Source organism: Mytilus californianus, unplaced genomic scaffold (genome assembly GCF_021869535.1).
Source record: "Mytilus californianus isolate M0D057914Y unplaced genomic scaffold, xbMytCali1.0.p SCAF_21, whole genome shotgun sequence".
Taxonomy (NCBI): Eukaryota; Metazoa; Mollusca; class Bivalvia; order Mytilida; family Mytilidae; genus Mytilus; species Mytilus californianus.
In genome coordinates this window covers 7,525,786-7,538,261 of record NW_026262670.1, presented here as the reverse complement: position 1 = coordinate 7,538,261, position 12,476 = coordinate 7,525,786, and the positions used below count along the sequence as shown (strand labels likewise).

At 30.7% G+C, this 12,476-nt stretch overlaps 1 protein-coding gene across 2 annotated transcripts in view; it reads right to left on the bottom strand.

Moving 5' to 3' along the window:
* The window catches only part of LOC127731862 (uncharacterized), an 897,808-nt gene that overhangs the window by 530,839 nt on the left and 354,493 nt on the right, over positions 1 to 12,476 (bottom strand). The gene's annotated exons all lie outside the window — the stretch shown is intronic.

The following is a 12,476-nucleotide window of genomic DNA, read 5'->3' as shown; positions in this document are numbered from 1 at the left end:
TCTGTATTATGTAGTAATAAGCACGGAAACTAAACATTTGCAATTTTTCCATTTATTAAGGGCATAACTCTAGAACGGTTAAAGTGACGCCACCAAAATTCAAACTTGATCTGTGTTTTGTGGTATGAGTTTTAAAGTATGACGTCTATTATTACTGAACTAGTATACATTTTTGATTAGGGGCCAGCTGAAGCACCCTTCCGGGTGCGTGATTTTCTTGCTGCATTGAAGACCCATTGGTGGCCTTCAGCTGTTATTTTCTCTTTGGTCGGGTTGTTGTCTCTTTGACACATTCCCCATTTCCATTCTCAATTTTAATTTTTATAATTCTAGAAAGGTTAAAGTGACATCACCAAAATTCAAATGTGATATATGTATTTTAAGTGAGAATATTAGCCCAACTTACGGCTTTAATGGGAAGGGAGAAGATATTATTCGAAGTACATCTGATGAAAGATTTTTGACATTTTTTAAACAAATTAGTATCTACTTCATTCGACTCAATTGGTTATTGTAAAAGATTTTGACATACTTGGTAATTAAAAATGCTTGAATTCAAGCATAAATATGAAAAATCATACCACTTAACGTCAGTTTTCAGATGTTTTTTATCTAAAATGGAAGTGGCCCGTTTCATGTTCACTCTCAACATTTATATATATGTAACACTCAGAAAAGTGTCCTTCCCCCCAAAAAATGTCCACATGATGTCACTGAACTGGAAAACATTGTCTAGTTGTAAAAGGTACCAAAGCGTATCATTTGTATAAACACCCAATTGTGTCCATATCGATCAAGCTTATTTTTTTTATTTTACTGGAACTATCATTCGTGTCCATATTGTAAATATGTAGGTTATTTGGTTATTGTTTTTTCATTAACGTATATTAATTTTACTATTCATTAAAAATTAAAAAAAAATATTTTAGGTCTTTTTTAAAACGTCAGTATCAGTGGCGGATCCAGAAATTTTCATGTATGGGGTCCCACCTACTGCCTAAGAGGGGGCCGCTCCAGTCATGCATCAGTGATTCCCTATAAAATCAACCAAATTTTTCCAAGAAAATGGGAAAGACCCCTGCGCATTTAAACCTATAAAACAGCCTCTATTACATAACTGAGATTGAAGTAATTTCTTACTGAAGTCACAAAAAAATCCTGAATAACTGTTAAAATTTAGGCCCATTCCTATATTCCCTGTATGATAAAAGAACCTATCTACAGTATTTATTGTTAACATGATGTTGTTCAAATAATGCATGAAATATTTGGTACTGGACATTATGTCTCTTGTTCGTGTGTCTTTAGTGATATTATCGAAACCTAAAATTTATCAAAAAACCTGATAACCAGTTTATGATTTGAAGAGCTTTTAAAATGTCTGTTCGGCTATGTAGGATGGAACTGTAAGCAGCCATGTTCAATTAAATTGTAGATATTACATCAGATAAATTGTGTAGGGAGAATTTTCCTGTCTCTGCGCATTAAAACCTTTGTAGCTTTTTACTTTTTTATGGTGCCATCAGTTGTAATTTGGAAGGCAACCGTAAAAATTTAGGCACTACCCTGAATTCAAGGTATGATAAAAGAACCTATCTACAGTACTTATTGTTAACATGATGTCGTTCAAATAATGCATAAAATATTTGGCACTGGACTTCATGTCACTTGATCGTGATGCTCAGAACCAAACATTTTAAAAACAAGAGTGCACACGCTGAAATGTCTCGCCTTCTTTACTAATCATTGATATTATGTTGATAGTCCTAAAGATAAAGCTTTATTACAACTGTCACATAAACTTAACATTAACCAAGTAAACTAAACATTGACCAATGAACCATGAACCATGAAAAAGAGGTCAAGGTCAGATGAACCATGCTAGGCAGGCATGTACAGCTAACAATTCTTCCATACAACAAATATAGTTGACCTATTGCTTATACATAAAGAAAAACAGACCAAAACACAAAAACTTAACACTGAGCAATGAACCTTGAAAATGAGGTCATGGTCAAATAAAACCTGCGTGACTGACATATAGATCATAAATATTTCCATACACCAAATATAGCTGAACTATTGCATATAGTATTAGAAAAAAAGACCAAAACTCAAAAACTTAACTTTGACCACTGAACCATGAAAATGAATATACTAGACCTATTGCTTATAGTATCTGAGATATGGACTTGACCACCAAAACTTAACCTTGTTCACTGATCCATGAAATGAGGTCGAGGTCAAGTGAAAACTGTCTGACGGGCATGAGGACCTTGCAAGGTACGCACATACCAAATATAGTTATCCTATAACTTATAATAAGAGAGAATTTAACATTACAAAAAATGTAAATTTTTTTTCAAGTAGTCACTGAACCATGAAAATGAGGTCAAGGACTTGTGACTGACGGAAACTTCGTAACATGAGGCATCAATATACAAAGTATGAAGCATCCAGATCTTCCACCATCTAAAATATAAAGCATAAAGAAGTGAGCTAACGGCGCCGCCGCCGCCGGATCACTATCCCTATGTCGAGCTTTCTGCGACAAAAGTCGCAGGCTCGACAAAAATCCTGATGGCCAGTTTATGATTTAAAGAGCTTTTAAAACATCAGAACTGTTGACAAAAGGGAAGTCAATTCTGCTAAGAGCGTGCCGTGCAATATTCGGATCAATATAAAGGGCATCATCTGAGTTTTATGGTACAAAATAATTTACATAGTAAACGATTATTTTAACTGTACTAGAATTTTTTGTATGTTCGCTTTAAATGAGCATGAAATACTTGTAACTGGACAATAAACAATTTCAGTCAAAAGATAATTCATATGTTACAGATTAAATTTGCTATAACGCTAATCATTAACAACCAACATTGAACACACTAATGCTAATAAATAACCACTTCATAAACTGTCTCCCCATAATCGAGTTGCTGTAAACGTTATTCATTTCATTTAGGACATACATGTATTAGCGTGAGATGTTCTGGCATTTAATAGTGGACACGTTTTGGCTAATAACAATTATTGGACACGTTTAGGGGTTATAAAATCGGACATGTTTGGGCAATATTAAATATTACATGTTTGGGGAGAATAGACACGTTTGGGGTAATAGGACACTTTTGGGGGGATGGACACGTTTGGGAGGGTTACATATATATTATGTATTATCATTAAATAAAACATATATTTAAATATAAAGATCCCACTACCATTTTAGATAAAAATAGCTAAAAATAGCACAAATGTTTAAATTGTAATGATATCAGTATTTTTTCATGAAATAATGATGCTAGTACATGTACCTGACATGTCTGAATTATCAAAAACAGTCCATATTTATATAACAAATGCATGTAACTTTCCAATAAATAATAAAAGTTAGCAATTTAACACATTTATACAAGCATTATATTTTGGGGCCAAAAAGGGGTCTTACCAGCTTACTCCTTTAATGTTGAATATATATAATTTGCATGTAATGTCTATTTTGTGTAACTTACTATTTAGTCATGTTAGTACTATGGTTCTAAAATAAATTCTGATCATAGTGTTAACTTGGTTGTACCAATTCTGGATAAATTGATCTTGTAATATTTGTTAAATGTATAAAATAACTTAAGAAGATGTGGTATGATTGCCAATGAGACAACTCTCCACCAGAGACCAAATGATGCACAAGTTTTAACAACTACTGTATGGGTTACAGTATCATAGTATGTTTCAGAACCTCAGGATTTCCACCTTCTTGTTGGTGCCTTTTATTTTTAAATCCAATGTCATCAAAAATATTTTCAATATAGGTACATTTCTTACCGATATAACATGTTACTTTTATTATTCTTCCCTTAGTTTATTTATTTTGTATTCAAAATTATTTATTTGGTAAAAATATTTCCTTTCTCTATTGGTACTGTATACGTATACCTAACAACAAAATTATTTTCATTTACCTGTGTTTAAAGTTATTGCAAATGGATGGTATTTTTGTTCGAGCATATTGTTTTTCTTTAATTGTTTAACTTTTCTTACCGATATCACATGTTACTTTTATTATTTTTCCCTTAGTTTATTTATTTTGTATTTACATTGTGTCATAGGTCAAATTTATTTGTTCAGTGTATGTTCAATGGTGTTAATATGTCCTTTGATTGAGTTAAGCTATTTCAGTTGATATTTTATAGTGTGTCTTTCTATGTTGTGATGTTACACTATTGTTTCAGAAAAAGGGTGAAGGTTTGGTACCATTAAAACGTTTAAACCCGCTGCATTTGTTTGCACCTGTCCTAAGTCAGTAATCTGATGTTCATGATGTTCAGTAGTTGTCGTTTGTTGATGTGGTTCATAAGTGTTTCTCGTTTTTTATATAGATTAGACCGTTGGTTTTCCCGTTTGAATGGTTTTACACTAGTAATTTTTTGGGGCCCTTTATAGCTTACTGTTCGGTGTGAGCCAAGGCTCCATGTTGAAGACCGTACTGTGACCTATAATGGTTTACTTTTATAAATTTTGACTTGGATGGAGAGTTGTCTCATTGGCACTCATACCACATCTTCTTATATCTATATCCCATTTAAGATCTGTTCAACAATGAAAAAAGCTTAATGTCATTTGTCACCAGGCTATATCAAAAACTGATTTCGCTTTTACCACACATGTAGCCCCCCTTAAAAACAAGTAAGCCCTGTTAAAGTGGATGTTCTGTTTAAATTGTAACTGTTAAAGTTGAGTATGATTGCTTCGTGAGTCCATGTTACCCCCTTTGGAAAATGACTGGCTACAAGCCTGTTTACTTAATTTACATGTACTGTAATCTAAAGCAAGTAATGAATCAACATGTACCTTACTCACAATATACCATATTATTACACTAGAACTAGTTGCAGTTTTAGAAATTTTCATAAGAGGGGGCTACCTTACTGCCTATTAGGGCCTATGATGCCACCTGACTACCTATAAGAGGGCCACCTGACTGCCTATAAAAGATTTTTACCACAAAAGGGGGCTATGAGTAGGCCAAGGTCCCCATCCCCTCAAACTGCCTCTGACTACTAGAACTTACCCCTGGAATTTTCTTATAAAATTTTAGCTTAAGGTCGTACCTAACACTACAAGGAAATAACTCAGTAAAAATCAGCTAAACGTGTTAATCACATTGTATTGTTAAGGAAATATTAAGCTTCTCAATGATCAAAGAAAGCACATACCAGAAAGAAGTACATATTTAACACAAAATAGTTCCTACACATGAGTGTAACTTTCAAAATATGTAGAATATATAGGTATTTTTGGTATCAAATTAAAACTGAATGCCTGGTGATCATTGTAGAACACTTTTTGACTTATAATTTTGAATATTAAAAAAACTGCACCAAATTTTATAAAGAGGGTACATTTTGCATGTTTGTCAGATCTGAAGTACCTGTACTGGTACATCCGAAGTTCCGGGAACCAGTTCTTTCTTATATGCCATTAAAGGTATGTTGATTTTTTCAGTACAAGATACCATAAAGTGTTGCTTTGACATGCAATGATTGTCACTTTATTTGAACTTAAAATAAAAGAGCCGTGCCTGCTTGAAATTGATGAATTTAACATAGAAAGCAATGGGACCATGAATTAGTGGTGTACGTACTTCCTATAACCAATGAAATTTTCTGAAAAGTGGTTGGTTCAAATTTTTTGAAATTTTTATATTTTTGTCAAAGGGTCAAAGTAAACATTTTGTCAAAATTTTATGAAAATTAAACGAGCCATATTAATATTAGTCAAGGTTTTGGGTACCACCTTAAGCTTTTCTTTATATTATCTATTAAATTTTCAAAGCACCAGATTTCACTGAGATTATATGTAATCTTTATGGGTAAAACTAGTGGGTCGTATAGCTTTTATATATATAATTATTTGCAGGTTAAGCAATAAGTATATGTTACAAAACATGTGATAAAAGGAGTTAATATTTATTATTATTTGTTGTTGTTTTTTGTTTTTTTTGCTGTAATCATGGTAATAGATTCTTCTTAGTCTATGAATGCTTATCTAAAGATCACCTAGCTAAGATACATTGTAGTAAGAATATAACTGACAACTTTAAGACTTTTAAGATCTTTTAAAAAGGGCTATTTGTTATTAGATCTTATTAAGGTACATGTATTTGTATGTAAACTGACAAGAGTACAGTGTGACAGCTTGTAATATTTATTCAAATGCTCACTAGCTATTAAATTTGAAAACAATATTCTGATCCCCAATATAAATAATCTTATAATCATGATACATGTATTAAATGGGAAACAGAATGTCTGAATCAAGATTTTCCCTATATCTTATAGTGTTAAATTTTGAAGGCAAAAAATAGATTTAAAGAGACGATAAAAAAGCATTCGCGCTTTGTTACGAAAAAAATTCTAACACAAAATTATACGGCATGAATCGTTGAATGGTTTGCATTTTAATACTAACCAATTTACAAATTTGGGCGCTGGATCCGCCAATGTACCCAAATCCTGAATGCCCAAATGCATTTCTTTACCATGTTTACTATATATGCATACAAAATGTAGACCTTAAGTGAAAGTGAATTGATCAAAGATGATATAGAATGGTAGTTTCACAATTTCTGCTGAATATCAAGGATGTATAGAGTATACAAACATGACAAATCCTTGTGAATATTAAGAGCTCGAATGAAACTGAAGAAGTAGTACGTAAATTGTGTTCGGAGACTGAAGAGCACAATTCCGGTTTTCGGAACATATAGGAGCACCCGAAATGATTTCTAAGAAAAAAAAAAAGAACATTGTGATTCTCTTGTGATCTCTTAATTTATGACTGTCATAAATGAAAATATTTTATTTCATTTTAATCTGAAACTACTATGTGTTATAGTAGTCTCAGTTTTAGCAGAGACATATATGTGTATATATGTCTCTGGTTTTAGATAATGATCAAAAAGTGATAAAAATTAAAAATAAAAATGATAAGTATTAACATACTAATTATTACCATTTTTATTATTGGTTAGGAATATTTTTTTTCATTATAATCACAAATGTACGTGAAGTTATATATATATATATACAAGTCTAAATTGAAAACAACGTTCAAACCTATGATTGCGTTGGATAAAAACCGCAATTTTTATACGTGTGCATGCAAAACAAATTTCTTGGTAGAGAGGTCTAAATACAGCACAAACAACATTTCCCAAAAGACCAAATGAGTGAAAAAGTATATATATATATATATATAAGTGCCTATAAATAGCAGCACATGACATACAAATCTATGGGAGTGTTGATTAATCAGTACAGAGATTAATTCAATTACACAAATAAAATTATAGATTGCCTAACAATGTAATTTTAACACACTATTTAGTATGTAAATATAAAAATGTAATAAACAACTTTAGGTCACCGTAATTATATATATGTTATGTAATAATATGTATATAATTACATTGTTAGGCAATCTATATATATATATATATATATATATATATATATATATATATATATATATATATATATAAATTAAATTAAATTTCAAAATGCTCTTAAAGTCCTTTAAGAGCATTTTGAAATTTAATTTTAGTTATATTTCTACTAGTGTGGACGCAGAATTCAATTTTAAGTATATATCTATGAAAAGGAACTAATTCAGTGGTTGTCGTTTGTTGATGTGTTACATATTTGTTTTGAATTTCGTTCATTTTTTATACATAAGTTAGGTCGCTAGTTTTCTTTTTTGAATTGTTTTACATTTGTCACTTCGGGGCTCTTTATATCTGACAATGCGGTACGGGCTTTGCTCACTGTTGAAGGCCGTACGTACGGTGACCTATAGTTGTTAAATTTTGTGTCATTTGGTCTCTTGTGGAGAATTGACTCATTAGCAATCATAACACATCTTCTTTTTTATATTGTTTGATTGAGAATACTTTTAAGATTCGGTATATTTCGTTAAGTGGATAGTCGGTGTACCGAATCTTAAAAGACAGACAGACATAATATCTTATTATATACTGTCACATACGTTTTGTTTTGTGGTTGAGTTGCTGTCCAGTTGGCGTGTATATATATTCCACATCGCCCTTTGATTGATAGCATTCAAGGTGAAAAATGAAGTTATCACAAAATGGTTTAAGTAAGAACATTACTTCCCGAGCCTTGTTTTCGTTTAAGATTACATTGCGATGCATTGCTTGGGAGATTCAAAGATTAGTAATAATAGCAACTTATTACAATTATAACATTATCTTACTTTGATTATCGTCATTAAGAAGACTTGTTCCTTTAGTTTTTTCTGAAGTTTTTTTCTTATTATTCTGACTTGATACATGCATTATATTTAATCATTCTATGCGTAATCAAGCCGTTATGAGTTTGTATGCGCGGAATTAATTCGTACAATGTAACAATTAATATACCAATATATCAAATTTATTTTTTACTCCATTGAATATACAACTGTTTGTTCTTTGTGCCTATTGTGGTCCTATGTTGAGGTTAAGACAAGGATTTAAGCACTATATAAATTCTAGGGTCAGAAGCTATTGACTATTTAAATTTAAAAAAAACACGAAATAACGGATAAATATTAATAATATATAAAAATAAAGAGATGTGGTATGATTGCCCAACTATTCTCCAAAGTATATAAATCACAGACACCCGTACAGCCTGCAACAATGAGAAAAAAAAACCCATACTATATAAACGGTTATGAAAGGCTCCGACATGAAATTTATGCAACAATTTAATTGAAAAATCTAACAGACTTATTTTTAACAAAACGATTTACTAAAAAGAAATCAGACAGTCATGAACCAACTACAACCACTGAACTATAGGGTCCTGACTAAGGAGAAACACACCAAGAATGTGACGGGTATAAACATGGTTGTATAACAATGTAGTGGTTGAAATTAAGATAAGTTGATTTTTTTGCGTCTTAATTTCAGAAGGGAATAATTAAAGGTCATGTGCGTTGATTTTTTCGGGTCACACCAAGAAACGTCATTCAATAAGACCATTTAACGACAAAAAATGAAATTAAGCGCCCGAAATCATAAAACTTGTATTTCTAAAAATATAGATATACTTGTTTAATAAAATGTTTAATATTATATCATTGATTGATACCAATCCGGCCCGAAGTTAATCCTGTCCCCAAAACGAAATCATGAACATGTACAATAAAAGTCGGAGAGTTTAATTTGAGAAAGTATTAATTTGGGGTAACTGGCATTATACTTAGTTAAAGATTTTTTAAAGCATATCACACAGGTAAAAAGGGTGGAATTTCCTTAACTCTTCAAGTAATTAATTAGCTGTGTATGATAAGGATACGGAAAACCAAACAATATATTTCTCAAATTAAGTAGTGTTTATAACTTGTAAGAATAAAGTGTGTGTGCAAATTTAAAGCTACGGTATAAAAAAAATACAGATAACTTATTTGTTATTTACATACTTATTAGTATCATGAAAAATAAGAAAAAGAAACTATTCTGTGCATTCGTAGATTTTGCTAAAGCCTTTGATACTGTTTGGAGAGAGGGTATCTGGCATAAATTACTTATAAATGATATTAACGGTAAAATGTATAACGTAATTTTTAATATGTACACTGGTATTAAATCTCGCATTGTATATAATGGTGAAATGTCAGAATACTTTTCATGCAATATTGGTGTAAGACAGGGTGAAAATATGTCTCCTTTTTTATTTTCTTTATATTTGAACGATCTTCAGCAGTTTATTGAAGAAAAAAATTTATGTGGTTTAAATTGTATTACTGATGAAGTAGAGGATGAGTTTGATATCTACCTAAAACTTTTTGTGTTATTGTACGCAGATGATACAGTGTTTTTTTCTGATAATGCATCTGATCTACAGTTGCAATTAGATATATTCCATGATTATTGCAGAACCTGGAAATTGAAAGTAAACACTATTAAAACTAAGATTATAAATTTTTCTAGTGGTAGATTACCAAAAAATATTAATTTTATATATGATGGAAATGCATTGGAGATAGTTATTGAACTGACATACCTTGGGTTGAATTTTTCAAGAACAGGTAGCTTTATGAGTGCTAAGAAAATTTTAGTTCGAAAAGCAAATAAAGCAATGTATGAAGTATTGAAAAAGGGGAGGTTGCACAACTTGTCAGTGAAATCTCAATATGATCTATTTGATAAAATTGTGAAGCCAACTCTACTATATGGATGCGAGATTTGGGGTTTCAGTAATACTCATATAATTATAGAAAGAGTGCACTTAAATTTTTGTAAACGTCGACACCTAATTTTATGATTTATGGTGAACTTGGTATTTATCCCATGTCTTTATATATACAGCTGCGTATGGTTAATTTTTGGTCAAAAATGGTAAATGGGAATGATAACAGGATTGCTAAAATATTATACAGATACATGTTCTTGAAGAATTCTGACAACCAATTTAGGTCAGATTGGTGGAAATACGTTAAAGATACATTAGATAGATGTGGATACAGCAATATTTGGTTGTCACAAGGAAATTTTAATCCTAAATGGTTGGGTATTAGTTTAAAACAAAGGTTATTTGATCAGTTTCAACAGAAATGGAGAGCAGATATTGACTGTTCATCAAAAGGTTTGGCCTACAAATTGTTTAAACAAAAATTTGAATATGAAGAATATCTGAATATTTTAAGTGATAAAGATAGAATAACATATTGTAGATTTAGAACGGGAAACCACAAGTTACCCATCGAAACTGGTAGATGGAATAAAACTGAACGTAACTATAGATATTGTAATTTATGTCATTGTAACGAGATTGGGGATGAATTTCATTACATTTTGCAGTGTAGTTCTTTGACAAACTTTCGAGCACAATATTTGGATACTTTTTTCTTGCACAGAAGTAATATACTAAAGTTTGGAAAACTATTTCAGTTTAAATTAAAAAATAAGTTAAAAAAAAGATGTGCAAATTTATCAGGGTTATAACTTTTCAAGCAAGTCTTCCTGGTTAATCACCACTCTTCGCCACTACTGTGTTATTTTGTTTTATTTTATTTTTTCTACTCATCTTGTCATGTGTGTTTATGTTATGTTATAACTTTTGATGAACTTCTTTGTACCATTGTAACTATATGGTGTTTGAGAAATAAAGAATCTTGAAATCTTGAATCTTGGTATCAGCTTGTGTGTACACAATTGTTATTGCACCAGACTGAGTTGTAATTATTATTATAATTAAAGTTAATCGGGGCCGACATTGCTGATTGATGTTGACTCATTTTTGTTCTAACTTCTGTATTACGTGTTTTTATTATATTCATTCTTGATATAATAAGTACATGTATACTAGTGAAATCGTAATCAGCACAAATATACTGTAAACAATACTACTCATTAAAGGTTACATGTATAACAAAAAAAAAATAATTTAATGTTAATCATGATCGGCTTTGCCTTTTATTCTTAATATATATAAATCATTGAAATTTTGTTATTTTTTTCATCATTTCTTGTTTTTTCTTTAGGATTGGGATTGTCGGTAAATGTATGATTTTTAAGTGTTTTTGACGGTTTCATTATTGGCTTGCATTGAGTTGTTTTTCTAAATGATTGTCGTTAAATTTTTGGTTCCTTCATGATCTAAGTGTGTATTGAGGATAAATATTTAATATTAAAGAAAATTACCATCTTTGATATGTCTCCGATTGTATTTATGATGCAGATTTAAGGAAAGCATTTTTCTTTTATTTTAACAAACTTTGCCTATAGTTGATAAGGGTTAAAAATTTGGAAATCAATATAAAAACATAATTTCTTTTATTTTGGAGTTTTTAATGTTGAATTCACAAAAGTAATATCTGAATGATAAAATAAGCTCTTGAAATCACAAGGATGGTTGAAAGAAGGAAAAAAACATGTACACGAAGTCTGAATGGAATAGTTTGTATATTACGGAAAGTATACGTAAAATGTAGATAAAGCATTTAATACTGTATTTGATAAAACATTAAATCTTAGGGTCTAAACAACTGATATTTCTGACAAAAGAAACCCGTTTGACATGGTAAAATATAAATGGGAATAAGGAAAGTCACCAGGACAATATGAAACCTGCATGGTTAAACACAGTTAAAACCAAAAACGGTTTACTATACAAATCGTGGATTCTTGTTGGAATCAGTATCAGAGACATAATTATATATAATTGTAATATATGTCGCTGTTATAGGCATAAATTAACATATTAAAATATATATATAAAACATTTCCCTACCTTTGATGACTTCTTTTCTTCGTATAAGCTTATGATGACTTGGAATAATTCTTTCTTCGATCTTCAATGACGTTAGTATGACTTTTTGATAATTAGGTAACTGGCAATTAATACCTGTCAAAAATTTGCAGGTGCTTAAATATGAAGCTACCGCCAAGACACTTTTGAAATTTGGAT